General features: G+C 38.9%; 1 protein-coding gene across 2 annotated transcripts in view; it reads right to left on the bottom strand.

The window, feature by feature from the left end:
- SEMA6D (semaphorin 6D) overlaps nucleotides 1-15,736 on the bottom strand; it is a 645,898-nt gene that overhangs the window by 386,859 nt on the left and 243,303 nt on the right. For both annotated transcript variants that reach the window (XM_060418647.1, XM_042252508.2), the window contains exon 2: nucleotides 10,909-10,989. The gene's annotated coding sequence lies outside the window, so the exon portion shown is untranslated. The remainder of the gene's footprint in view (nucleotides 1-10,908; nucleotides 10,990-15,736) is intronic.

Here is a 15,736-nt window from a genome sequence, read left to right on the forward strand (position 1 = left end):
TTGACTAAGAAAGCAAGAAGGCAGATTCAGAAGGAGCATAAGCATTCAAATAATTCCTAGAACAAGAAAGCCTAGCTATGAGTGATCTTTTTTGTTCTGTTAAGAATGCCTGAGAGGAGCTAGTGGTAAAGATCATTTATCAATGGAGTTAAGTCTGAGTTCTAGGCCTTATGGCAACTATATGTTCCTTAAACATATAAATATACTTAAGAGAACCTCCATCTTTGGTCTCCTTCAACGTAGATGATGCTTGAGTGGTTCTCTATTTTCTATCACTGAAAGCCAGCATTAAATTTTCCCCAAGGACAGAGGTGTGACCCATCATTCTATAATATATGCAGTACAACATACACATTACAGTGACTCAGAGTCAATCAGAAGGAACAGGAATTCATTGCTCTTATTTTAGCAAAAGGCCAATCCTCACCTCTTATTTATGTCTTTGTTAAAGGCTCTTTTAGCCTGAGGGTCTTTTCTCCCCACTCTTACCAATTTCCTTTGAGAGCTGGCCTTCCGTTTCAACTGAGTTATTTTGATGATAATGTTTCCTTTAAGATGATTATTTGTTTAAAGTTCAAGCTAATAAAAGTAACTTATCCTATTAAAAATATTCTGGGGAGCAGAACAACATTTTAGGATGTTAATTGCTCATGTTACCAGTCATCCATGAAACATATGCCAAAAATGCTCTAAAAGGTTCCAAAATGTCTCCTGCAGCTATAAATCTTTTACAGGTACAATTATGTGGGAACAGACATAAGAAAAAGTGCATCCAACATCTGGAGTCAGATGGTTTACTGAAGTAAAATTACAAAATTAAATTTAAATGAATTTAATTAAAAAGGGGCGAGGGATCCAATTTAATATAGCCATTTATCATGTCCTCATTGAAGTTTCTTCTTACACCGGAAAAATACAATAAAGCTGCAATACAAAAGTCAGATAAAGCCTCTAATAGAGTGTGAAAAGATGACCAAAGAGACACAGTCAGGCAGAATATATTCTTTTCTCCCTGTTATTTTAACAACATGGAATACCCAACTGTTTTGTAAAGACAGTATCAATCAAGAAAACTGAGCTTGGAAACTAATCTGTTTCAACTGTCTCTTCTGTTTAGAGTTTCATTTCACATATTTCGTCACTTAAGGATGATGATTACTTGGTTTGGTTTTTAATTCAATAATACATGATTAAAGACTCTAACAATACGTAGCCAAATTAAAAAAAAAAAAAGTCCAGATAGGAAAGTGTTAATTTCAAATCACCTGCCCTTTTGTTCTCATTGTCTAAAAAAAAAGAGGAAGAATCAAAATACTGATAAAAAAAGAAGAATCAAAAAGAAAAAAATCAAAACACTATAGTACTAAGTTCTAGCTGTTGGTTGATCAATTTCTGTCTTCTTAGTCCTCAAACATTCTTAGTCTTCTTACTTCTGTGCTGTGCCTATGTGCTGAGGAAGACATATTAAGAAATAAAATTATATGTCTTAAATTATCTATTGATAGCTATATGAAAACATAAAATTATTTAATTGAATTGATTGACAGATTCTAAAAAATATAGTCAATGTTATTTGCCAAATTTTCACCCTGTGGTAGTGTGAACATTGCTAGACTTTGGGTTTATGAAAATTTTAAACCATCAACTGACACTCAGACTCAGATTCTCATCATGTCATCTCTCCTTCTTCCTCGTAACTATTTAATTTCGTCATACATGTTATTAGTACCTTTCCTTCTGATCCTCCTGACCTAAAAGAGAGACTCTTTAACATCTCCCTTTGCAACCGTACAGCTAATCTAACATGGTACAAACTCACCAGTCAAGCAGGAAACAAAGACCAAAAAAAAAAAAAGAAGTGCTTAAGCAGAAAAAGGAGTAAACCCTTGGGGCCAGAAAAACATAAAACAGGAACATAAACCAAGCATCTGAGTCCAAAATCAAGGAGTAAATGATAAAGCATCATCAATGCATATGTGTTGAGCACCTACTGATTATGTGAGATGCCCAGCACCTTCAAATACATTACAACCATTAACATGGTCACCCTGTAATAAGAAAGTAGAGGATAGTAGCATGCTTGAAACTTCCTTGACATTGTGTAGCTGATAAGTTACAAAGCCAGAATTCAAATACCAGCCCTTTGATGCCACAACCTACGCTCTTCCCTTTATCAGACTGCCTCAGAAACTGCAGGTGGCGGGAACCATATTAAGGGAGATTGAGGAGAATAACAAGAAGATGGAATCTTGGAGTGGGGCATGAGAAATTATTAATGGTACGGGTGTGAATGAATAATGAAAGATTTTAACTGTTAAGAAAAGTTCATTCATCTAAATCATGTGTTCTTCACTGACTCACAGCATTTGCTTCCCATAAAAAGGACAAAAATATTACTCTTTAAAATCCTTGCAATATTTCTACATTGTAGGAAAAGAAGAGAAATAGCAATTTTATAATTTGTAATAATCCCAACGGTACTGATGGTGTGTGTCACTAATTGTGATCCCATTCTATTTATATCTGTTTCATATGTATATATTTTATTTTACAGAGAACCAAATAGCCACTCCTAAAACCACAAATCTAAAACAGCTTTGCTTTTCAAAGAGACTAAGCCTAAGGCTTTAGATTTAATTACAACTTGCATTTTAGTCCTATAGCGTGGCTGAATGACTATAGTGGCTCCAAATACTGTATGACTACTACCATCCTTTCCAAAACAATGTTGATTTTAGAAGTGTCTTAGATGGAAAAAGTTAAGAGTCATTTATGATTCAGATGCAGTGCTCAAGTCAGTTTTGCAAAGACAGAAGGTCAGGATGAAGAGAGGGTCACTAGAACTTGCAAAGCACATATCTTCACCGAGCTCAGAATGCAGAGCACCAAGGATGAGCAGAACTGGTAGGTGACCAGTATTTTAGAAAATGTACAGAATGAGAGAATGCTGTACTTTCAAAGAGAAGTGGAAGTCACAGTCATGTGGACAGTTACTCATTCATTCACTGCATGAAGGAATGAAACAAGGCAGAAAAATGGGGAAGCGAAAAAGGGTTTGGGCTTCCTGAGTAGTGACAGTGGTAAAGAATCTGCCTGCCAATGCAGGAGATGCCAGAGATGTGGGTTTGATCCTTGGGTCAGGAAGAACCTCTAGAGAAGGGCACGACAACCCACGCCTGTATTCTTGCCTGGAGAATGCCATGGACAGAGGAGCCTGGCTGGCTACACAACTGAAGCGACTTAGCATGCACACAACAAGAAAGGGTTTATAAATAGGCAGGTGGGAAGAAGTTGGAGCAAAGGTCACAAAAGAATGTCATGAAAATGCAACATAAGTTCCACAGTTAAGCTTGAATCTGATGGGCCAAATACGAAAATATTCTTCCGATAAAGGGAATTAAGGAGGTCTTCTGATTAAAGATGAATGAACATCTGGGTTCTACAATGATGAATTCAGAGGGAACTAGCCCATTCCATGTAAGACCACCTCACTGAAGACCACTATTTGGCTCAAGTTAGTAGAATATCTGTGTGTTGGCTCTGAGTCATACCACTCTATGAAGGACAACTGCTTCCTTAGCAACAGACAGGTGGGAACCTCAGGAAAGGTCTTCATGTTCTTCGAAAGGTCTGCCTCATCACCCTTGAATCTTGTACTCAACACTCACTTAGTGAAATCTTAGTGTCTGGATAATAATCACTCTCTCTAATACTACTCCTATTCAATTTTTAATCATTTTTGTATCCAATGAGATGATCCTTTCACTAGCCTGAGCTCTCAGTTCCTGACTTCCTGTCTTCCAAAGATTTCATCAGCCATTCTTACTAAACCATTCACTTTTACAGTCATATCCTTCACTTAATTGCTACCAAAAACTGCTGCCCTTGCAAAACCTTAACTTCAAATATCCCTTTCCCTAACCATGGCCTCTCATCTTCCTTGTTCATCCTTTGTTGTTGTTCAGCCACTCAGTCACGTCCAACTCTTTGCAACCCCATGGATTGCAGGCCGCCAGGCTTCCCTGTCCTTCACCATCTCCTGGAGTTGGCTCAAACTCATGTCCATTGAGTTGGTGATGCCATCTACCCATCTCATCCTCTGTTGTCCTCTTCTCCTCCTGCCTTCAATCTTTCCCTATTTGCAATATCAGGGTCTTTTCCTCACTCCCGCATCCCAAATTCTACAATTCTACAATCCCCCAGGACCTAAAATCCACACTCTCAGTGTCCCTGAGATATTTCTCCCAATGATATATTCTCTCTTGCCTCCTTTCCAGCTCAAGTTCCAAGTTCCATCATTATAGTTACATCTTGGCTCCCTCTTTGCTTTAGTGAACTTTCCTGATGAAATCATAGCCCTCACAAAAGTCACTCAAGCAATCACTCAGTGCTTACACTCATGCAGCCTGCTGTGCCTGTTAGCTGGTAGATAATCAAAAAAGAACTTGCACAGGCTCTCATGATCACATCTGCCCACCTACCCACCTCTCTTCTGTTAGCATGGATGTGTTCTCCCTGCTCTTAGTCAAGGCAAGTCTTTCCACTGAGGCTCAATACCTGAAACTCTCCTCTGTTACTGGAATTACTGCAGCACGCTCCTAAATGATCTTCCCACCTCTGCCTTCCCTGCTGACCCCACATGTCATCTCTGCAGTCCCCTCTCAACTTGGCAGCAAGAAAGATTCCTCCACATTGTCGCTCTGATGTCATCTCCCATTACCTCTCCCTCTTTCATGCTGATCCAACCTCAGTGGCCTCCTTGCTGTTTTTCAAATATGTCAGGTACTCTCTTGTCTCAGAGCCTCTGCATTTACTGTTCTCACTGCCTAGAAAACTCTTCCCCCAGATATCAGCATGGTTTGCTATCTCATCTCCTTCAAGTCTTGTTTCATAAAGTCTACATAGAACACACTGGGATATTTAAAATGGATAATCAACAACATCCTACTGTATAGCACAGGGAACTCTGTTCAATGTGATATTACAGCCTGGAGGGGAAGGGAGTTTGGGGAAGAATGGATACCTGTATATGTACGTCTGAGTCCCTTTGCTGTCCACCTGAAATTATCACATTTGCTAATCAGCTATACTCCAGTATAAAATAAAAAGTTTAAAAAAGTAATCTGTGCATGGCTACCTTAAGGAAGGTCTTCAATAAATATTATGCATGGGATCACACAGAGTTAGACATGACTTAGTAACTGAACAACAACAATATGGCAATAAAAAAAGTCTACATTAAAAAAATTTTACTACATCTGTCTGCTTACAATTCAAACACCTACCAACACCTTTTGTGACATTTCATATCTCCTCTATTTCACTTGTTCTCTTTAGCACTCATCTATTTATAAAGCACATATGGGAGTATAAAGTATATAAAAGCCGTATCTTCTAGATTTCTATCTTGCTTATCTCCTCTACTAGAAAGTGATCCATGAAGACAAGGAATTCTATCTGTTGGGTTCACTTCAGTATCCCCAGTACACAAAACAATGCTCAGTAAATACCTACTTGGTGATCAATAAATATTTGCTTAATGAATAAGTCAACAAATAAATGGATAAATAAATGACTAGGGAAGGAGAAAACAGAAAGTTATGTCTTTTCACCTGGAAAATTAATACTTGGAGATATCTGTTTTTACTATGAGATCTCCTGTTTATGAAATCAGGATTTCAGTGGGATTCTAGGATATAGTAGTTGTTATAGTGGTGCCATGACCATATACCAATACAGCTCATCAGCAATACAAAACCCACTAAGAGTTAAAGTAAATCCTTGAACAATCCTAAAATTATCATATTTAGTCTTAGCAGTAATTGTCACTCCTTGAGGAAAGAGGTATTTTGTAGATCTTGCCCACACAGGTAATCTATGGATGTTTCACTTTTGATGATACCTATCTACATACTAAGACACTTCCCCTCTTCCTTTTCCTTCCCCTTCACTTCCCCTCCCCTCCCCCATAGAGCATATACATAGAATCTAAAAGCTGATGTACATGACCAAAACATGGGATGTCAGAGCATGTCTTCTTGCTTGATATGAAGATGCAATCATAATATGCTTACAATGTTTCTCATCTTTCCTTGCCCTCTACATTCCCTTCAAAATATATATATTTCAGCTTTTAAAATATTTTTCAGGATCCTATTTGTGATTTAAAACATATTTTTATAATGTATCTTTAGATAGTCAATTAGAATTTTTGCAGATGCTCAATAGGACATCAGAAAACATATCATTAAAAACTATTTCTCCCCTTTTCCCTCAGTTCATTAGAATCTTTCAGTGATATAAAGACTGCCTTTTATCAAAGGCTCTCAATCTACCCCAATTTTCCATAAGTCAGTGCTCTAATGACACTATGTCAGATGCAAACCTTGAAAATAAAAGGAGAAAATTCACTTTTGACTTTATTACACCAAGAATGTCCGAGTGATAGATGGGACCATTGTATATATGGTGGTTGTCTGGTTCCTATTGTTACTTATGGGTTATTTTGATCAGCTGAAAAGTTTAGTGGGTGACTGGAATATAAAATATTTGCTATTTTCAGGAGCTTCAGCAAAATGCTAAGGAAAGCAGCTGAGAGTTTAGAGACTGTACTTGAATTTCTACCAGTTTACATTGTTTCATGAACCCATTACTGTGAAGGGACCGAAGGAATCCTATTTGCTGATTATATCTCAACTCCATTCTGACTCTGGGGAGAAGCAGAGATAAATGGTTGAAAAGAGAAACTGCCTTTTAGTTGAGTACACTGGAAATAACAGTATCCAGTTTAGTCACATCTCAAGAAAATTAGTTCACTGAGTTGTTAGTAGTATGGTCTGCTGCTGCTGCTGTTGCTAAGTCGTGTCAGTCGTATCCAATTCTGTGTGACTCCATAGACGGCAGCCCACCAGGCTACCCCATCCCTGGGATTCTCCAGGCAAGAACACTGGAGTGGGTTGCCATTTCCTTCTCCAATGCATGAAAGTGAAAAGTGAAAGTGAAGTTGCTCAGTTGTGTCCGACTCTTCATGACCCCATGGACTGCAGCCCACCAGGCTCCTCCGCCCATGGCATTTTCCAGGCAAGAGTACTGGAGTGGGTTGCCACTGCCTTCTCCAAGTAGTATGGTCTATTGTGATGAATAAAAATTAATTTTCAGGCTAACTGGGTTAGTTATAAACACACGGAAATCTGCATAGTGGATCTTGAGATAACTTTTCCTATACTTCATTCCAACCTCAATTCTCTTTAGTTACTTTCTCAGATTAGTCACAGCATTTTGCAACCCAGAGAAAGTTGAAGCTAAGTTCTAACATGAGGACAGAATGGACTGTACTCAGACTTAAAGAGACTGCTATTTTTTTTTCTTTAGAGAATAAATTCATATGAATGAGGGTGGATTTAATCATCAGAGAAGGTACAAATGATGCTTCCATGTAGTTGGGGGGTCTTGGAATCAGGAAAGAAAATGGTAGCACACATAGGTAAACATCTCCACAATGGTGAACTTTGGATGGTGTTCAAATTTTATCCATTAAAAAAAAACTAAATGGATGATACTCTTGGTTAGTATTTCATATGTCAGCCAATTTCTCTGACCCACATCCATTATGTTAACGCTCTTTTCTAGCAGTCTGGATAAAAAATTTGGACCACTATGTTTAACTTCATCCATTATTCATAGTCCTTGATTGCTTTTAACATTAGTACATGAACTGGGAGCTCTGGAAGATTTTCTATAACATGTGTAATTGTTGGAATTTCCTGTTTATTATATAGGTGACATTTTCCAATAATGACAGCTTTATCCTTAAAGGACACGTGATCAACCATTCTTTTCAGGGGCAAAGATGATGGTGTGTTCAAGCAAATTATGTTTTTTGACCCAAGACATTCCCCCCTCAGTTCATATTGATTGTCTACAGCGTTTGTAATGAAACAGAGTCAAAGAGTAAACTCAGGGCTATAGGGGTATATTTGTCTTAGAGATCAAACACTTAAAGCAGGATTTATGGAAGCAGAGGGCTGTGGGTCAATAGCTTAAAAAAAAAAAACAAAAAAAACACCCTGGATTGTAAACAAGTAAAGGACTTTCTGAGGTGTGAAGGAGAGGAGAAAGGAGACTGGAGGGGGTGGAGAGAGGAAGATAAGGGGAGGAAGATAAGCAGAGATAAGTAAAAAGTATACATCTGAAAAGAATTAGAGGGAAAGAGGTCTAAGAAAGGCTGATTCACCTCAAGGATCAACCCCAGAGACTCTTTCCTCCCCATCTTGCTGACAGGGATTATATTGCAAGCATTTCTTCCATTATCTCCCATGCTCTCCTTTTGGAGTGATTCTAGGACACTGAAATTTAATATCAGTGCAGCAAAAACACCAGAGACAGGTTCAGATATAAGGCAGACACAAGTTATTCAATGAACTCTTGCAGTTATCATAATTTAATAAGAAAAACAAGTAGATTAGAGCTACTGTTAGCCTTGCTCAATGTAAAGACACCTATGAAAATCCATGAAGATGCTTTTTTGATATATAAATTTCAAATCAGAAAGTGCTATTAATAAGGAATCAACTTTCTATTAAAAGCAATGTAAAATTCTGTGCAGTGATTCTTAGTTTCTCATTGTTTCCCATTTAATATCCTATCTTTGAATAAATCTACAGAGGAGTAAGTACAGTGACTATTAACCTCATTTTACAGATTAAATTTAAGACTCAACAGTTAAGTGACTAAGATCTCAGAGGCAAAAGAAAAAAAATGCTAAATCAGCTATGGTGTCCACTGATCACTAAATCATGGTTCTTTCTACCATGCCACTCTGTATCAATGGATGTTTTCTCAAACAAGCCAATCTGGTCAACAAAGCATCCTCGTATTACAGAAGTGGCACAGGATTCAGCATCATCTGCTTCTCTGCAGAGATGAGGAACTTCAAGGTTAGCTTCAAGAAAACCTTCCCACAACCAAAATGAAACAAATCAGTTTAATACAATCTATTGGGTTTCTTTGGTAGCAATTCACTCTTGATAACAAGAAGCACAATCTGATATACAGAACTCAGACAAAATGATGACTTCTGGGTCCAGATGTGAATTATGAGAAGTACCACTTCCATCGAGTTTATTGTTTCACTAAGACCAAGCACATGCACGTTTCTCTTACTTTTTTTCTTTCTTTTCTCAAATTGCTTAGCTTTGAGGACTTTAAGGAGCCCTGTTCTAACTCTGGCCTTTCTGATATCAGAGATTTAATGACTCTCCAAATAAGATGTTATCTTGAATTCTATGTGTATATGAGAAACCATGACTTATGTATGGGAATTCAGGTTTGGCAGCAGTTTCTAGAAAGCACATTTAAATCATGAAATAAAGCACTAAACTCAAGTGCAAAGTAATTTAATTTTTAAGAGGAATGTGTTATTCAGATAAAAGAAACCATAATGGTACGATCATTTACTTTTATATGTATAAACGTGTGAAGCTGTATTGTCAGTTTCAGGTATCCGTCTAAGTAATGCATCTTCCAGGCTGTTTCACAATCATTCTTCCATTGTTCCATAAATAGATTATGTGAATACAAGCTGTTAAACTAAAAGTTGCTGTAATAATATAACTGAATAAAGCAGCAGGGCAATTTGAGACACTTAGAAGACTAAACGCGAGTGCTGAATTACCAAAATACATCCTTTGAAAATTCACAGATTTAAGGTATCTAGTACTAAAAAATGGAAAATAAGTTAGTTAAAAGTCAAACATTGTTCAGTGTACCAAAGACCTGCTACAAGGTCACATGAAAATGGAGACCTGAATATTTGTAGAAAATATGCTAGAATGGTACCCCTCAGAGAAATAAAGGCGCTGAGTGCAGTCTCATCCCTTGAAGATCTGACTCAACTTGAAGACGGTAATGGAATGAGTATTATTACTGAATTTAATCCATGGTGTATTTTTTTTAATCTTGAAAATATGTCCAGAGACTCTGTTCTCTTCCATAAAAGATAGAATGCTTAATTATTACTTGAATCAATATTATATCTTGGTCTCAGATCTTAGACTCTTCTTTTCAAAACTATCTTCCAGTAACACAATTTGCTATCCATCTGCCAATATCTCCACCATTATGCCTCTCTTTTAAAGAAACATCATATGGTTGTGCCTTTGATACCAATAAGCATCCAGTGAACACCACACCATCGGCATCACACAGTTCTCATTTTCAAGCAATCCTATAATTGACTACAGATTTGGTTCTTTTAAAAATCCAGTCTTTGCATCCATATTAAAGGCACTGATGTATGAAAACAGGATTACTTTCCCTTTTTCCATGCATGCGTGCCAAGTTGCTCAGTTGTGTCCGACTCTTTGTCTTTGTGACCCCGTGAACTGTAGCCCACCATGGGATTCTCTAGACAAGAATACTGGAGGGGGTAGCCATTTCCTTCTCCAGGGTTTCTTCCTAACCTAGGGATTGAACCAGGGTCTCTGATATCTCCTGCAGAGACTGGCAGGTTCTTTACCACTAGCACCACCTGGAAAGCCCCTTTCTTTCTCCACATTGAGCTTAAACACTGTATCCCTTTGTGCTCTGAGAATCAGATCTCTTTAGAACAGACAGTTTCATTGTTCAAAAGGGAAACCGTTTATCCCACTTGGTCCAATTGCACAGAAGTTAAAAAAAAATCTGATATTACTTAGTTTCCATATTTTCACCAATACCAATGATACTATGCACAAATTCATAGATTACAGAATTCTCCTGTTTTTACTGTGATTTTGTAAAGTAACTGAATAGAGACCTATCCGGGTCAAAAAAACTTAACACCTAAACAAGTTTAATGTCATACCTAGTGCAAACAGCCAGGACCCAGTAACATTTAATGTCCTTCATTATTATATCTTTAAATCTTACCAGTGCAAGCAAATGTGAAAATCCTTAAACTGCTGGCCTCAGTGTTCCCATGTCAACTGGCATATGCTCAGGCTGGAGTTCCTGCCAAAAGTCAAAGGAAAACGTTTATGAGACAGAGACTGATGGACAATTATTTTAATTCTGCATGTACACCACTCCCAGCAAGCTTGGCTTATGAACACCTGCTGCTGCTTTAATGACAAGACCTCTTCAACACAGCTGAATGCAGTGTACCAAGAGATCTTCTTTTTCTTCTCTTTTTTTTTCCTACCCTAACTAAGAGACTGATTATTGATCTCCACCTGGATATTCCTATTGAGGCCTGGCCATTCATGAATACAAGCAGGAAGAATAATGGTACACTGCATGGGTAGTTTTAATAAACTGCAATAGGGGCACAGTCTCTGTGGGGGAAAAAAAAGAACCCATCCAATCTTAATGAAGCGTGTGCTTACATGACTAGAAAGTCTGCGGGCATTCTATAGGCCAAGCATCAAAGAGTACAGAGCACCTGGACTTTGACTACACATCACATCAGAGTGAGTATAAGACCTTGAAGACACCCTACAGGCCTACTCAAGGGAAGCTGCCAAGTTCTCTCGACGGCCCTTAGAATAGAAGCTTTCAAGCCTGGAACGGACGGATCTGACTACACAACAGAGGGCTCTGAACCCAGATGCAGCTGTATAGAAACATAGAGGATATTTCTCTCCTTTCTCAAGTTGTTTCTCTGGAAGACTTGAGAATCCAAAACCTGAAGACAAGAGGGTGAAAAGCAGCTGAAAGAAGAACTAATTAGTAGAAGTCACCTTCAGATCCAGTTAATGAAAAACCTTTTCTGTTTTAGCCAACCCCTTCTTGTGTTATTTGGCTACAGCTGACATAAGCCAAGCACTGAATTTAGCAGAAGTATATGTAAGAGAAACAAGGCTGTGATATTTGAAAGGGGGAACTGGCTTTTTGGAAATCAGAAACGGCCATCAACAAAGCAAGTGAGTAAGGCTTGTTTGGAGGGCAGATATAAACCCAAACTTATTCCAGTTGTGTTGAGCTGCTTTCTGCACAAATGAAGTTATTAAACCAAAAAAGTCAAAGGCATGCTTTCTAACACGTATAATTATGTTTCTTTTTAACATTTGATTTCAACATCTACTTTGAGTAATAAAGTATAGCATAAAGGCTTTTGACCTGAAATCGAAGAACCCCTTCCCTTAAATAGCTTGCAAATTCTATGTGTTTTGTGCGTAAAGTGTTTGCCCTCATCCCATCTCCCACTCCCAGAAGTCCACAGCTCTCATGAGATTTTTTAAGGTGAACTCTGACACATAACCAGTCCATTCTAAAGGAGATCAGCCATGGGTGTTCTTTGGAAGGAATGATGCTAAAGCTGAAACTCCAGTACTTTGGCCACCTCATGTGAAGAGCTGACTCAATGGAAAAGACTCTGATGCTGGGAGGGATTGGGGGCAGGAGGAGAAGGGGACGACAGAGGATGAGATGGCTGGATGGCATCACCGACTCGATGGACATGAGTTTGAGTGAACTCCGGGAGCTGATGATGGACAGGGAGGCCTGGCGTGCTGCAATTCATGGGGTCACAAAGAGTCGGACACGACTGAGTGACCGAACTGAACTGAGCTGACACATAAAAGGGGAAGAACCTTTGGGTTGGCAGTCTAAAACTGTTGGTTCTAATCTTAGCTCAGCATCTAACTGGTTTTGTGACCTTCAGCAAATGACTTCACCTCTGCACACCTTAGTTTTCTCATCTGTGAAATGAGCAAGCTGAACTAGAGAAATCTATTCTTCCAGGTTGACAAATCTAGGAAATACACATAAAACTAGGAGGATCAAACTGGAAGATACCTTGCCGTGTCCATTGGCTTAATCTCCTTACTTGTGGGGGAGAAAATGAAGCCCAGTGAAATTTTCATATTATACTTATGGTGAAGATCAAGGATGGACCAAGAATTTCTGACTCATACATCAATTCACTCTTCATTCTAACACACACAATGTTTGTGAAGCTCTATTCTCAGACCACACTTTACTCATTGGCCGAGGAAGTATTTCAGGCAGGCTTTCCCTGTCTTGGCTGGGAAAGGGGTACAGAGTGTCCTTGGGGGTTCTCTCGCAGATTTTCTGAGAGAGAGTACATATGCTCAGGTCTCCAGAGAATTAGGCTCTCACACTCACAGCTGTACAACAGGCAAGAAAAAGCTGTCTACAAAAAATAATCAGCATTTTCAAAAGTGCTCTGGGGTATCTTCAGAAAGTGTTCCAGGAAAATTGCTATTAATAAAGGATCACTAAGGTCTCTCCTCCTGGATCCTATTACACACTTAAACATTAATATTTTAGGTACATCGGTGACACTCATTTACTCATCTGAAGTTCAACAATCAGCAAGCATGCCTGGCAACAAGAGACCAAGTCCTTGCTTACATGCAGGTTACTGTCCAGGAAGGAACTAAGGCCGCCTAGAAGGCCTACTGCACTCCTGCCTGTGTGCACCAAGCATCAGGGACAGGCATTGCCTCCCCAAGACAGGGGCTCATGCTTCCTTTGGGTTGCCCTTTTTAAAATTTATAAACACAGCTCAAGAGAATCTCTACTACTTCAGTGTGAACCCATTTATCCAAATATCTTTTGTTAAACTTAATAAAACATTAAACTTTGTATATCTTTCCTCATTCTGTCAATTCCTACTTGCTTATCAAAATTCTACTTATTCAAAAACCAGGGAAGCCCCTATTTAAAAATACCTAGATCAAATTTTCCCTTCTCAATCTCCCAATATGACTTTATTCCAGTTACTTAAGAATGTACAGAGCAATCTCATTTATTCCTCTCTTAAAGCACTTGAATTATAGAAATGCTAGACCTTCATGAGTACATAGGAATTACAAACCATTGAGTTCCTTTTATCCATAAGGAAAGAGTGGTCTAGAAAGACAAAGTTGCCAAGTATGTTCATGAGTTATTACAAATCAAAGGGAAAAGAACAGGAGAATACATTTTTGTTGAGCATTTGTTCGGTGCTATGTTCTTTCTAAGAGATTTTAAATACATTATTTCATCTAATTCTCAGAAATATATTGCTCAGTAGATATAGCACCATCCCCATTTACAGATGCAGTAAGCAAGTCACAGAGAGAATAATTTAAGGCAGGTCAAACAGCTGCAAGTGGTAGCTGACGGAGGTGGCTTTAATCTCAGCTCTATCCCAGGATGCCAGACCATGCCAAAGGCAGTTCTTGTTCCCCACGCCCCTTCCCACCCTCTTCACTTTCACGTGGAGGAGGGGCTGAAAAGTGAAAGTACTGAAATTTACTAAGAAAGGAGATTAGTCAGCACAAGTGATAAGCAGCTTGGTCAAGGGCCAGATCTACTGCTTATTTCTGAGATCCATTCTCCCTCCCCTACAACATGGCAGTGAGGCTGGAGAAAGGCATGAGAACCATCACTGTTGGAAGGAAAACCATGAAGACTGGCAGAGTCTTCAAGTGTCTGAGCTTCTGACTGCTTATCAAACAGATGGGCTTTGGCAATCATGTCCAATTTCTGAGTTCCAGGAATGATAATGGCTCACTAGTCATAAAATTTAAAAAAAAAAAAATGCAGGTTTCCACCTTGTATATCACTTTTAAAGGGAGGAGAGAATTTGCCAATCCTTATTTCCAAATACTATCAACTTTATACACATAGGAGGTATTGGGCAGTTTTTCACAAGAAAAAGGGGGCAGGGATTGGGCTCCATGGGTGAATGCAGCTATTCTTCTGTGGATCAGTAATTCAAGTGGATTTTCTCAAATATTCTCATGACTGTGACAGCCAGAAACCTCTAAAGTAATGATACTCATAACCAGCCTTCCTGGAAATTTGGGATTTTTCACTTTACAACATACCTTTACATGTGCTGTTATTAAATTTCACAAAAACTACATAAAGTGAATAGGACAGTCATTAGTCATCAACTTTAGAAATAAAGAAGTTGAAGCTAAGTGAAGTAACGCATAATTAGTAAATCAAGATGATGTGTAATCATGTAAAAACCACACAAGTTGTACTCATTGAGGGCTTGCTGGATGCCACATCATACACTGCAAAGATTGTATAAATCTGCTCCCTTAATCTTCATAACCACTTCATGACACAGGTATTACTGTCAGGCAAGTGTATGTTCCCCAGTTCTTTGTCTCGTCACAACAAAGATTAGGAGCGACGGACATTAAAGCCCTCAGCGCGTCACAGCTCTCGGCGCATCACAGTTCTCGGGTCCTGGACAAACCATGTTATAGCTCTTAGGCAAATTAGTGTTACAGCTCTATTTTATTTAGAAGATAGCAGGAGAATCCATCCTTGAAGCGTGAGGGCATGCCGACCCAAAGACTTGAAGGGAAGAGAGTGGAGGAGCGCATGGGGGAGGGGGAGACCGAGAGGGAGAGAGAGAGAGAGCGGGCAGGCACGTGGGAGAGAAAGAAAGAGAGAGAGCGCTCTGGCTCCTCCTTTTATATGTTTTCCTCCCCCTGGGCCTGCCCTATGCAAACTGGGCTTAGCCAGGAGTGCTGTTTGTTCTACCTGAAGTCTTCACTCTGGTCCTGGGACCTTCTTTTGTTCTATTTTCGCGGGCTTTTCCCTTCCTTGTCTTTTAGCCACCGCCATTTTGGACTCCTTTTCCCTATTCTACCTACCTAACATTCCCATCTTCAGACAAAGGAGGAATCTAAGGATTACAGAGGACAAAATAACTTGCCTAAGGTCATAGAGCAAGTTAATAACACAGCTAGGATTCAAATCCACGTTTAAGTCAAAGCTCAGAGTCTCA

This window comes from Ovis aries, chromosome 7, assembly GCF_016772045.2.
Source record: "Ovis aries strain OAR_USU_Benz2616 breed Rambouillet chromosome 7, ARS-UI_Ramb_v3.0, whole genome shotgun sequence".
Classification (NCBI taxonomy): Eukaryota; Metazoa; Chordata; class Mammalia; order Artiodactyla; family Bovidae; genus Ovis; species Ovis aries.